General features: G+C 43.6%; 1 non-coding gene across 1 annotated transcript; it reads right to left on the bottom strand.

Moving 5' to 3' along the window:
• Positions 1–1704: 1704 nt before the first annotated feature.
• Positions 1705–1890, bottom strand: LOC122942820. The gene has a single exon (XR_006390732.1). It is a non-coding gene; the product is annotated as a U2 spliceosomal RNA (small nuclear RNA).
• Positions 1891–14384: the final 12494 nt, after the last annotated feature.

Here is a 14384-nt window from a genome sequence, read left to right as displayed (position 1 = left end):
CTTAAGTCTTTTATGCATACCACCCCCAGACCACTCCCCTTCTTCCTCCCCAGAAGACTTTGCAACACATCTTTGACCGGGTGTTATCCCATCTTCCGAATCAACTTCACAAAAGGTAGATGGACTGATTGGACTCATCACATCCAAAACTTCTCCACTTATTTCATTAGAGATCTCATGAATCATCATTTCCACATTTTCCTCCCCAACATTCACCTCCTCTGCACCTTGTTGGGAGTTACCTGAAAAAATCTACATGTGGACACCATCATCACGGTCAAGAGGAGGTTCCACTACCACATTATTTTCTCCCATTTCATTAGCCAGAGAGGAGGGGGCTCCACCGTCACATTGGTCCATGGACAAGCCCTCCTCTTCTGCCAAACGCGCCATTTCACGCACCATTTCACGCACCATTTCTCTCCTCCTCCCACCATCCTTCACCATTTTGGAAAAAAAGGATTTTTCCACCTCTATCACATGCTCTGGCCATATGCCCAACTATTCCACACAGATCACACACCCGTTCATTTTTACACTCGATAGACTTATGACCCGGGTTACCACAGTTTTTGCAAACCACCCCCTTCTGACAGAGGTCTTTTGTATGTCCATACTTATTACAGTTTCGACAATAAGAGGTTTGCCCCTCAAAAAAACAATAGCCTCTTTCTCCTCAGATTGTAAAATTCGCAGGGGGACAAATGTATCCTTCCAGGCTAGCATTGTCCTTTTTAAATACAACAAAGAACTTCCATTTTCCATTATGCATACACCATTTGTTAAGCATCTTTTCTCCTCCGTCGATTTGCTCACAAAAACGGTAAAGATATGCTTTGACAATGTCGATGTTTATCCTAGGATTATACATATCAACAATCAATTTCCGCCGATATTGCTTGAAACAAGGTTCAACATTCACTTTATCGAGAATAGCCTCTCTACTTGCCAACATTTTCTCCACCGCATTCAAACAGTCTGCTTCTGAATATAAAGTCAAATCATAAATCCCTTGGGAAGCAAAATCCTGTAAACATTCCACATCTTGGGATTTCAACTGCAGTACCTTAAAGATCATTTCCTCCACGATTGTCTTCAGAGTTACCTCCTTCTTGAATTCAGGCTTGACCTGGAAGCGGATTGTGTCCCAAGGAGGACCCTATGAACACACCCCTTACTTGACCTCTGTTGCTGATACATAGGAAGTGCTGGACTAGATTTTAGCCTACAAGTCATCCAGTTTAATAGATCCACAAGAGGGAGACACAGGCAAACAAAATTGGTTACATCAAGCAAACTTGCTACAAAAGGGTCAATTCTAAGGAACAACTCAGCAGACTGCCCAGGTGTGCACAACAGGCCCAAATCAAAACAGAGGTTCACAGAGTGGAGGGAGGTCCAAAAACTGCATTCAGGTGATAAGCCAATTAACACAACAATTAAGCCATCAATCTTAATTGGATTTGGACTGTGTGAGGAGAGGTGACTGGCTGGGTTGCTTGGTGCTGGAACAAACCCACACACAGGTGATGCAATTAACAGATTGACAGGCTAGATGCAGCAGCACAGCAAAACCCTCACAGAGGAAGGAGAAGCTGAAGTGCAGGGCTCCTGAGGCAGGGCACAGCAACTTTCCACTTGCTTGCTGGAAGGATCCTTGAAATCCATCACTCAATTTCATTCTGTTTTTTCATACTGGAATAGAAAGGGTGCACCGGTCCTGGAGGTACTACAATACCAGGCTAATGCGTGGAGTGGACAGAGAAAGCTCTTTTTCCATCTCCCTGTTCGAAAAATCCATTTAATATATGGACCCCAGATAGGGGACGTATCAGATATTAAACTGATGAGAACAGATTTTTTTTTTTTTTTAGACCTTTCAGTACGTATTCAGCACTCAGTATACATCATCTCGGCATCTCTAAAAACACCAAATCCATAAAGAGTACCTTCTACTTCATCATCATGGTCTTTTGTTTATTTAATCAATCAAGAAGGAACCTCCACTTTTTATACTTCCACACCCCCTCACTATCTAAACCTCCACCGTACTGACTATCCCATTTATAAACAAAATACAATTTAGATACAAAAATTTTCACACATCTAAAGCCTCTCTCTTAAACACCCACAAATTCCTCACATCCCATAAACTTTCCATCATACAAAATATTATAAACCATAATAATCTAGTATTCTGTTTACCACTCGCCCCAATACCACACAAAGCCACTTTCCAACTCATATGCGTAACACCCGTCAGTTCTTTTACCAAACCTCCAACCCCTTTCCATACTTCTTGTGCATACCTGCAATCCCAAAACAAATGTCTTACACTTTCACTCCCACCACAATTTTCTCTTGGACACAATTCAGATCTAATCAAACTTCTCCTTCTCTGAACCTCTCTCACCGGTAACGCATTCTGCAAACTCAACCACACTATATATTTTTGTCTATTCGACGTACCTTTAATTGAAACATTCTTCCATACCCTTTCAGCTTCACTCGAACCCAAACCCACAATATCACATGCAATCTGTTCCTTTCGCCATACATTCACACATATTTCTTGTTCCTAAACTCATCGATCTTAACACTTAACAAATCGTACTTCTTAATAAAAACCTCTATTACCATATACCATTTCGGACACACAAAAGCCACCGGAACTCTGGCATCCCTCTTTTTCCATCTCAACCCATACAACATCCAACCTGCCATGTATCTCATCATATATGCGCACTTACTCTCTTTCCCAATCAAAACCACAAAACTTTTAACATAACTTATACCAAATGACACCTCAAAATTCGGAAAATCCAGCCCACCATTCTCCCTTAACTTTTGCACATATTCCCTTTTCACTTTCTCCATTCTGCTCCCCCATAGAAAGGAAAACACAATTTTCTCCACCTTTTTGAACTTCACAACATTCATAGGATACACACAAAACACAAATGCTATGATTGGCAATACCACTGCTTTCACTATTAGAATTTTACCAGTCATAGTCAACTCTCTTAATTTCCAAAAATTTAGCTTTCTTTCAATCCTTTTCCCACACTCAATCCAACTTTCATCTCCTTTCATATCATCATTAAATAACACCCCCAATATTTTGATCGGCCCTTCCTCATATCTTACATCCTCCATTCTTACTCTATTATCCCCAAAACATTTAAACGAACATTTATCCCAATTCACTTTAAACCCTGAACCTCCACAAAACAAATCCAAGATCAATCTACCTCTTCTCATTGCAGCCATATTATCACTCAGTATCACAATATCATCCATATAACCTAATACATTCACACATTTTCCCATACTCCCTGGAATTAACAAACCTCTCATTACTTTATCACTTCGTACCATACACAACAAAACCTCAATCACACTAATAAACAGAACCGGAGACATTGGGCACCCTTGTCTAACTCCGGACGCAACCCTTATCTTACCACTCAATTTCCCATTCACCAGAATCTCACTTCCCACTCCTTCATACAACATCCTCACACATTTCAAAAACCTCTCTGGATACCCCATTCTCCTTAGTACTTCAAACATAAATGCATGCGCCACTCGGTCAAATGCCTTTTCAAAATCCACTGATAACAACATACATTTATTTTTCCTATCTTTACAATCTCCAATCATATCCCTTAATAAAAACACATTCTCAAACATACTCCTCCCAGGCACCGCACACACTTGGTCCTCTTGCACCACCTTACCAACCACCTCACGCATACGATTCACCAAACATTTACTAAAAATTTTATAATCTACATTCAACAAAGTGATTGGTCTCCAATTACTCAAACATCTTTTCTGACCCTTTTTAACCACCTCCGGACCGCCTAACGCAGATGTGCGGTCCGGAGGTGGCAGCGCTGCGCAGAGTCACGCATATACGCGTCATCTCGCAGTTCGGGCCGGCATTTCATACAGGAGTATTTAGTCAGCAACCTGCCAGCCAATGATCGCGGCTGGCAGGTTGCTGATTTTTAAAAAATCCAATCAGAGAGCCAGATAACAGATCATATTTGTAAATATGATCTGTTATATGGTTGCCTGCGCCTCTGCTGGTTCTTTTCGTCGGTTGGATCCAGCAGAGGAGCAGGCTTCACAGTGAGTACACCAAACACTACACTTTAGCCCCAGATCACCCCCCTGAACCCCAATTAACCCTTTGATCACCCCTGTCAATCACAAGTGAAAAGAAAAAAGTGATCAGTGCAAACTGTCACTTTTTTTTTTCACTGGTATTGACCGTTAGGTTTCAGTATAGTTTAGGCCCCTTGGTTAGGTAGTTTAGGGATCGGTTAGCGCCCAGCCCACCGCACCTCAGTCCGTTATTCGCTGATTAGCGTATCGCTAATCAGCATTTGTACTTTTATAGTATCTGGAAGTGATCAAAACTGATCACGGTCAGATCTATAATAGTACTAGTGTCACTTTAGTTCTCCCTCCACCCAAAACGCAGTGTTTGCCCGATCAGGCCTGATCGGTCGCCCACACGTGCGTTCGCCCGCCCCCGCCCCCGCCCCACCGCAGTGACAAAAAAAAATTTTTTTTTTGATCGCTGCACATTCACTTTACACGCACTGCGGCGATAAAAAAAATCAGTTTTGATATTTTTTATCAACCGCAGCGGCCTCCGGTACTTCGCTAGCCTCCCCTTTGTAAGACAGGCTTGCTTTTTTTTCTTGGGTAGTCTCAGGGAATACCCCTAAATTTAGTTGCCCACATGTCAAACAGGGGGTATTCCTCTGAAGAGGCCTACAGGCTTCTGACCCAGTCGGAAGAGGAGTGGGAACCCTCATCTCATGAATCCAGCGGGTCAGAATACGAACCTGTAGAAAGCAGTGGCTCTCTGACCCAAAGTTCGGACGAGGAGGCTGAGGTCCCTGATACCACCAGGCGTACCCGGCCCCGTGTCGCTAGACCGCAGGTTGCGCAGGATCCGCTTCAAGAGCAGCAGAGTGGGGCTGGTGCTGTCGGATTACGTGGTGAGGCATACACCAGCAGCCCAGCCCTTCCTGGACCTAGTACCAGCACTGCCGTACAACCTGGTGAAGTAGCGAGCACCAGAAGGGCAGTTGAAGCTGGTACGGTATTAGAATAATTGTGTACTCTGCACACCTTGGATCCAGTGTGGGTGCCTGTGAGAGTGGTTTAGACAGTATAAGTTAAATCCACGGCACTCCAAGAGTTGATGCAAAAAAAGTAATCTCATTTAATTCTTAATAAACAGAATGCTGTTTAGTATACATCCAGTGCAAATAAATATACATATAGTATTTATGCCATATCAGATAAAGAAATATATCCCGAACGTTTCAGTCTGTGCGACCTTCTTCAGCGGGATCTAAAGAGATATATAACATGCATAGACTGTAATCACACAAATTTCTGAGTATAATAGACACTGTATAAATTAAGAAAAAATTGAGCAAAGCAGCGTTACATAATTTTAAGTCCTAATGGTGAATCTAAAGGGATAGGGGGTGAAAGGTACACAGGGTGAGGGTTAAAAAGCGAAAACCACAGTGGGCACAGGAGTCAGAGTTACTTTTATAGATAGCAGTTTAGAAAGCTGGGTTAGCTTATAAGGAAGTCTACTCTATGTTGCCATCCTTCTATATCGCAGTATAAGGCAAGGAGGTCCTGACATACCTGAAGGCAAGGAGAGTGTAGGCATGCGCTGGATGTGATTCAGGGTGGATCTGGCGCACTTTTTAATCCGTGTATGGGCGGCGCTCCACGGTGACGTGTGAGCGTCTGTGTGGAGTGAACGCATGCGCCGGAGTGACGTAGTCGAGCAGCGCGCTTGGTGATGACGTTGTTCTGTGGTAGTAGGCATGCCGGAGCGAGTATATCTCCCGTTCGGGAGGAGGAGCGTGCGTCCGGACGTAGTGCGTGCGCTCGCGCATGCGCATATTGACTCTTAGTTGTAGTGTGGGCAACAGAATGGGCAAGGGTAAAACGGGAGTATCGTGGGGGCTAATGAAATTGTGGAGGCGGCTGTATATCACATAGGAGAGATATAGTCAGGCTGAAATGGATGGTAGCATCTAGATATATCTCCATTTTGTGGTGGCTGCTCGGTCATTCAATATAATCGTCAGATAAAAGTTACTATTCTATGGTAATCTTTAGGTATACATTATATGTTCAAAAAACAAAGATCAAAGTTCAGAGATCAAAATTCAAAGAATGTAGATAGCAATACATCATAAGCATATATAAACGTGTCATGGTGGTGCGGTATATAACCATGATTGTATATACGAACAGAGTGCCATACAGGAGGAAATATCAAACAAGATGGTTGCAGTTATGATGCATTAGGGAAAGGAAATATTAGTAATGCGGATACAGGAATGTGGAAATCTGGGAAAAACTGCTAGCATGGGTTGAGATAGGAGGGGGAAGGGGAGGGGTTAGGGAGGGGAGGGGGAGGGGGGAAGGGGAAAAAAGGGAAGGGAGGGAGGGGAAAAGGGGTAATGGTCTCACCCATGTTCGCCTAGTCCCCATCAACGATTCTAGAACAAGGAAATAAAATGAAAAATGAGTTATCGTCATGATAATATACGAAAGTCACATTCCCTATTGAGACCTTTTGGTTCAAGTGTGTCCAATTTGTGAATCCAGTATGATTCCCTTTGTTGTAGGAGTGCAATCCTGTTGCCCCCGCGTCTTGGTTGATGTACATGTTCGATGACCTGGAACCGAAGTTGTGCAATTTGGTGTTTATGTTTTTCAAAGTGTGCCGGTATGGGCAAAAGGAGTTGCTTTGTCCGTATAGTGGATTTATGTTTGCATATACGATCGCGGATGTGTTGGGTAGTTTCACCAACGTAGACGAGTCCGCACGGACACTTGATCATGTAAATGACAAAGGATGAGTCACATGTAAAGTAATCTGATATGGCATAAATACTATATGTATATTTATTTGCACTGGATGTATACTAAACAGCATTCTGTTTATTAAGAATTAAATGAGATTACTTTTTTTGCATCAACTCTTGGAGTGCCGTGGATTTAACTTATACTGTCTAAACCACTCTCACAGGCACCCACACTGGATCCAAGGTGTGCAGAGTACACAATTATTCTATTATCTACTATCTGCTACTCTAGCACCCTATGTCCCACAATACCTTCTTCTACGATGAAGAAACCTCATCAAATATTATTTCACAGATACAGTTACCAAGCGATTTCCTACAGATTCCAGCACAGGAGTGGAAAACCAGAGACCTCTCTCGTGACCAACGCCGGCTTACCTCACTAGAACTACATTGCAGCACCCTCACAGAATACCACAAATGTGGCCGCATCCCAAGGGGCCTACGTTCACACCTAAGACCAACACTATTTAAAGAAGACAACGACTTCTGCGACAAATTTGAACAGATCTTGAACAAATGTTCACTAGATCTCATACTCCTTACAATCGAGAAATCACACCAAACCATCACTGAACTAACCAAACAAATCCATACAACTGAACAACAACTACAGACCACTCTCCCCGCAGAAGATTGGACATCAATCAAAGACAAGACTACGAAACTAACATCAGAATTTAGAAAACGCACAGAAGAAACAAAGAGATACAAGTTCATAAGAGACGCCGAGGACTATAGATTAAACAAAGTTTACAAGTGGCGAGATCCCAATTTTGTCGCACCAAGAGGCTATCAACAACACTACCACTCCCAAGGAGGAAGCACATCCGGCTCCGAAAGTGACAGATCAGCAAGACCACCTTGTTTTTTAGGCCGTAGACGGGGCGGATACAAACCAGGCAGAAGAAGACACGCAGAGGCGGCAGAAAGAGAAGAGGACACACGGATACAAACACGCTCCCAGGTACAATAGATAACCTAGTGATTAATATCTCCTCCGTGACACTCTCACCAGCACAAATAACAGTACTCCAAAAGGGCCTGTCATTCTGCCCCTCCAGTCCACTTAACACTTTTCTCCTAGAACAAGAGATGCAGAGGTTCTACAGAACCATTAGACTGAAAGCCCATTTTTCAGATCCTGAAAAACAGATTAAGACCAATCCTCCCTCCCAAAACCCCTTATCATTACACACACTGGGACTCAAACTTAAGAGTACATATATGCCACCTAGATCCTACCACCCTGCCGAGACGTACATCACATTCACACAGAAATCCATCCAGGAAGCTCTCAACATGCACCACCAAGGCCAATTTCGCCACACGAATAATTTGTCCCCTGAGGAAATTATGGCAATTAATTCCCTTAAAACCCATAAAGAAATTATTTATAAACCAGCAGACAAAGGCGGTGCCATTGTGGTAATGGATAAGTCCATGTACCTTAGTGAGGTGATGTTACAACTTTCAGACAAACAAACATACGAACCCTTACAATCAAATCCCACAACAGCCATTGCCATCAAAATTCAAAAAGTACTTGACCACTATAAATCCATCAATACGATTGATGACAATACGGCAACCTTCCTCACTAAGCAACATCCCATTACCCCCGTCTTCTACATACTCCCAAAAATTCACAAAAACTTACAGAACCCCCCAGGACGACCAATTGTAGCATCTACTGACTCTATTCTATCACCTTTATCTATCTTCCTTGATCGCATACTTACACCACTCACCAAAACCGCCCAATCATTTATTCTAGACACAAATTACTTCATCACCAAACTACGAAACATTACAGTGACACCAGACACTCTACTTGCTACCATGGATGTGAACAGCCTATACACTTCGATCTCACATGAGAAAGGCATTGCAGCCACCAAATCACTCCTGACGACACATTCACAACTCTCCATAACAGAACAAGAATTCTGCATACAACTTTTGTCACTTGTCCTCCATGAAAACCACTTTCTATTTGGCGACCAATTTTACGTGCAGAAACGCGGTACCGCGATGGGGGCCAATATGGCGCCACCTTACGCAAACACATACATGACTGACTTTGAGAAGAAGTTTGTATACACACATTCCCTTTACCAACATCATGCGAAAGTATGGCTACGCTTTATAGATGACATCTTCATCATATGGGATGGACCCAGAATCGATCTAGACTCATTCTACAATTATCTTAATGAGATCTATCCTGAACTAGGTTTCACCATACACATTGACAACAAAGAGGTGAGTTTTTTAGACACATTAGTACAAAAAGATATCAACAATCGACTCCAATTTGACTTGTACACCAAACCCACCGATAGCAACAGCTTACTCCACTATTCCAGCTGTCATCCCCATACCACCAAGAGAGCGATTCCAACTTCACAAATCACCAGAGTTGAACGAATAGTCTCAGACCCCACAATACGCTCACTGAGAGTGAATGAAATGAGTACAAAATTCACCAATAGGGGTTACCCAACTGATCTAATTAAACTAAATAAAAAACCACCCAAAACACCAAGGATAGACACACCTCGTATTCCCTGTGTCACCACTTACCATCTCTTCATGCCTAAAATACACAGTATAGTGCGCCAGAACTGGTCGATCCTACAAAATGCGTACCCATCGGTCAAAGAATTCGAAAACCCCCACGGACATGCTACAAAAGAGGACCAAATATAAGAGACAAACTAATCCGAGCGGACTTCGGCGGGATCCAGAAGATCCCGAAACAACGTTTTTTGCAAAATCCCAAATATGGAACATTCCCATGCCTGCACTGTGGACAATGCTCGAATATTCTGAAAGGTGATTTGATCACACATCCACGCACAGGTAAACAGTTCCATATTAAGGATTACTTTACATGTGACTCATCCTTTGTCGTTTACATGATCAAGTGTCCGTGCGGACTCGTCTACGTCGGTGAAACTACCCAACACATCCGCGATCGTATATGCAAACATAAATCCACTATACGGACAAAGCAACTCCTTTTGCCCATACCGGCACACTTTGAAAAACATAAACACCAAATCACACAACTTCGGTTCCAGGTCATCGAACATGTACATCAACCAAGACGCGGGGGCAACAGGATTGCACTCCTACAACAAAGGGAATCATACTGGATTCACAAACTGGACACACTTGAACCGAAAGGTCTCAATAGGGAATGTGACTTTCGTATATTATCATGACGATAACTCATTTTTATTTCATTTCCTTGTTCTAGAATCGTTGATGGGGACTAGGCGAACATGGGTGAGATTATTACCCCTTTTCCCCACCCTCCTTTCCCTTTTTCCCCCTTCCCCCCTCCCCCTCCCTCCCTAACCCCTTCCTTTCCCCTCCTATCTCAACCCATGCTAGCAGTTTTTCCCAGATTTCCATATTCCTGTATCCGCATTACTAATATTTCCTTTCCCTAATGCATCATAACTGCAACCACCTTGTTTGATATTTCCTCCTGTATGGCACTCTGTTCGTATATACAATCATGGTTATATACCGCACCACTATGACACATTTATAAATGCTTATGATGTATTGCTATCTACATTCTTTGAATTTTGATCTCTGAATTTTGATCTTTGATTTCTGAACATATAATGTATACCTAAAGATTACCACAGAATAGTACTATTATCTGACGATTATATTGTAATGACCGAGCAGCCACCACAAAATGGAGATATATCTAGATGCTACCATCCATTTCAGTTGGACTATATCTCCCCCATGTGATATACAGCCGCCTCCACAATTTCATTAGCCCCCACGATACTCCCGTTTTACCATTGCCCATTCCGTTGCCCACACCACAACTAAGAGTCAATATGCGCATGCGCGCGCGCACGCACTACGTCCGGACGCACGCTCCTCCTCCCGAACGGGAGATATACTCGCTCCAGGCAAGCCTACTACCACAGGACAACGTCATCACCAAGCGCGCTGCTCGACGACGTCACTCCGGCGCGTGCGTTCACTCCACACAGACGCTCACACGTCACCGTGGAGCGCCGCCCATACACGGATTAAAAAGGGCGCCAGATCCACCCTGAATTCACATCCAGCGCACGCCTATACTCTCCTTGCCTTCAGGTATGTCAGGACCTCCTTGCCTTATACTGCGATATAGAATGATGGCAACATAGAGAAGACTTACTTATAAGCTAACCCAGCTTTCTAAACTACTATCTATATAGGTAACTCTGACTCCTGTGCCCACTGTGGTTTTCGCTTTTTAACCCTCACCCTGTGTGCCTTTTCACCCCCTATCCCTTTAGATTCACCATTAGGACTTAAAATTATGTAACGCTGCTTTGCTCAATTTTTTCTTAATTTATACAGCATGTCTATTATACTCAGAAATTTGTGTGATTACAGTCTATGCATGTTATATATCTCTTTAGATCCCGCTGAAGAAGGTCGCACAGACCGAAACGTTCGGGATATATTTCTTTATCTGATATGGCATAAATACTATATGTATATTTATTTGCACTGGATGTATACTAAACAGCATTCTGTTTATTAAGAATTAAATGAGATTACTTTTTTTGCATCAACTCTTGGAGTGCCGTGGATTTAACTTATAGAAGCTGGTACGGTGGCACGTGCAGTAGTGACCCCGTCGCAGCCACCGTAAAGATGTGCCCGTAGAGCCCCTAGAGTCCCTGAGGTGCTGGCAAACCCTGATTGGCAGTCCCCAAATTCAGCCGCACCTGTAGTTTTCCCTTTCACCGCCCAGTCTGGAGTTCGGGTTGAGACAGCTCAGATCGGTTCGGCCCTGGGATTTTTTGAGCTGTTATTGACTGCGGAGCTCTTAGACTTAGTTGTGGCAGAGACAAACCGGTATGCCACACAATTTATAACCGCTAACCCGGGAAGCTATTATGCCCAGCCTTTCCGGTGGAAACCAGTCCAAGTTTCCGAAATTAAAACTTTTCTGGGCCTCCTCCTCAACATGGGCCTGACAAAAAATCATGAATTGCAGTCATATTGGTCCACGAACCCGATTCATCACATGCCCATGTTCTCTGCTGCTATGTCCAGGACACGATTTGAGACCATCCTGCGTTTCCTGCACTTTAGTGACAACACCGCCTCCCGTCCCAGAGGCCACCCTGCTTTTGACCGGCTCCACAAAATTCGGCCCCTCATAGACCATTTCAACCTGAAATTTGCAGATTTGTATACCCCAGAGCAAAACATCTGCATAGACGAGTCCCTGATACATTTTACCGGGCACCTTGGCTTCAAACAATACATCCCAAGCAAGCGCGCCCGGTATGGGGTCAAATTGTATAAGCTCTGTGAAAGGGCCACAGGCTATACCCACAAATTTCGTGTCTATGAGGGAAAAGATCAGACCCTGGAGCCGGTCGGTTGCCCTGACTACATGGGGAGCAGTGGGAAGACAGTTTGGGACTTGGTGTCACCCTTATTCGGCAAGGGGTACCATCTTTATGTGGACAATTTTTACACAAGTGTGGCCCTCTTTAGGCATTTGTTTCTAGAACGGATTGGCGCCTGTGGTACCGCGCGAACTAGTCGCGCGGGCTTCCCCCAACGGCTCGTTACCACCCGTCTTGCAAGGGGGCAGAGGGCCGCACTGTGTAACGAAGAACTGCTCACGGTGAAATGGAGAGACAAGCGTGACGTTTACATGCTCTCCTCCATTCACGCAGACACGACAATACAAATTGAGCGAGCAACCCGTGTCATTGAAAAGCCCCTCTCAGTCCACGACTATAACCTTCACATAGGAGGGGTGGACTTCAATGACCAGATGTTGTCTCCGTATTTAGTTTCCCGCAGAACCAGACGCTGGTATAAGAAGGTGTCTGTATATTTAATTCAATTGGCTCTGTACAATAGTTTTGTTCTCTACAGTAAGGCTGGGAGAACTGGATCCTTCTTCAAATTTCAGGAAGAGATCATCGAGAACCTCCTGTACCCAGGAGGTTCCGTGGCCCCATCCACCAGTGTAGTTAGCCGTCTACACAAGCGACATTTCCCCAATGTTGTTCCTGGTACCTCAACCCAACCGTCACCCCGAAAAAGATGTCGTGTCTGTAGCAGGAGTGGAATAAGGCGTGACACCCGCTATTTCTGTCCAGACTGTCCTGACCACCCTGCCCTATGCTTTGGAGAGTGTTTCCGGAAGTACCACTCATAGGTACACTATTAGCATAGGGATCATCTCACCAGGACAGGCACACAGGGCTATTAGGGCCCATTCACTCACACAGCTGCTGCAAACGTCTCCTTTCACCTGGGACAAAGTGCATAATGCACTTCGCCACATCTTTGGGCGATTTGCGCTTTGCACATTGACCCATGGGGAAGGAGAGGTTTGTTCTATAAAGGTAAAAAAACAAAAAAAAACAAAAACACCAGTAAGCAAAAAAGTTAATGTTCAGTTAAAAAAGTTAAAGTTTATATGTTCTGTTGCAAAGTTAATAAAATTATTGCGTTGTGGCCTGGTTTTTTCTTTTTTTTACCTTCCAGGTGGACCAACCGATCGATTAGCTGCAGCACCGATGTGCATTCTAACAGAAGCATTGCGCTGCTGTCAGATTACACGCAAGTCGGTGTATGCGGCGCTGCAAGACGGGATTTTCTCCTCTGCAGTGACAGATACGTTTGCCGAGGCATACGAGCTGAGGAGGAGGCGGCGTTCCTATGCTTTGGCAAACACTTTGTATATATATATATATATATATATATATATATATATAAATATATATAAAAAAAAAATAAAAAATTCCGGCAATGATTTATTCATCCACATCGATTGATGTGAAAGGAGAAATCTGGTTTGCCAGGGCTTCCGAGTCAAGTGGGTATGGATGTAGGGCGGAGCTCCTATGTCCTGGCAGACGCCTTTCCCCTCCATTTTTTTTTTTTTGGCAGAGATTTTTTCATCCACATTGATCGATGCGAATGAAGAAATCTGTGCCGTTCATTTTTTTCTTTCAGCCCAGAGGCTGAACGGAAAAAAAAATCTCATTACCTGTATGCTCAATATAAGGAGAATAGCAGAAACTCCCAATGCTGGCCATACATGTAATGATTGCGGAGACCCTCAAATGCTAGGGCAGTACAAACACCCCACAACTGACCCCATTTTGGAAAGAAGACACCCCAAGGTATTTGCTGAGGGGCATATTGAGTCCATGAAAGATTTAAATTTTTGTCCAAAGTTAGCAGAAAGTGAGACTTTGTGAGAAAAAACAAAAAAAAATCAATTTCCGCTAACTTATGCGAAAAAAAAAAAATCTATGAACTTGCCAGGCCCCTCATTGGATACCTTGGGGTGTCTTCTTTCCAAAGTGGGGTCACATGTGGGGTATTTATACTGCCCTGGCTTTTTAGGGGCCCTAAAGCGTGAGAAGAAGTCTGGGATCCAAATGTCTAAAAATG

The sequence above is a fragment of the Bufo gargarizans genome, chromosome 6, assembly GCF_014858855.1.
Source record: "Bufo gargarizans isolate SCDJY-AF-19 chromosome 6, ASM1485885v1, whole genome shotgun sequence".
In the NCBI taxonomy this organism is placed as follows: domain Eukaryota; kingdom Metazoa; phylum Chordata; class Amphibia; order Anura; family Bufonidae; genus Bufo; species Bufo gargarizans.
The sequence above is the reverse complement of the archived record's forward strand: the minus strand, read 5'-3'. Positions and strand labels throughout refer to the sequence as shown.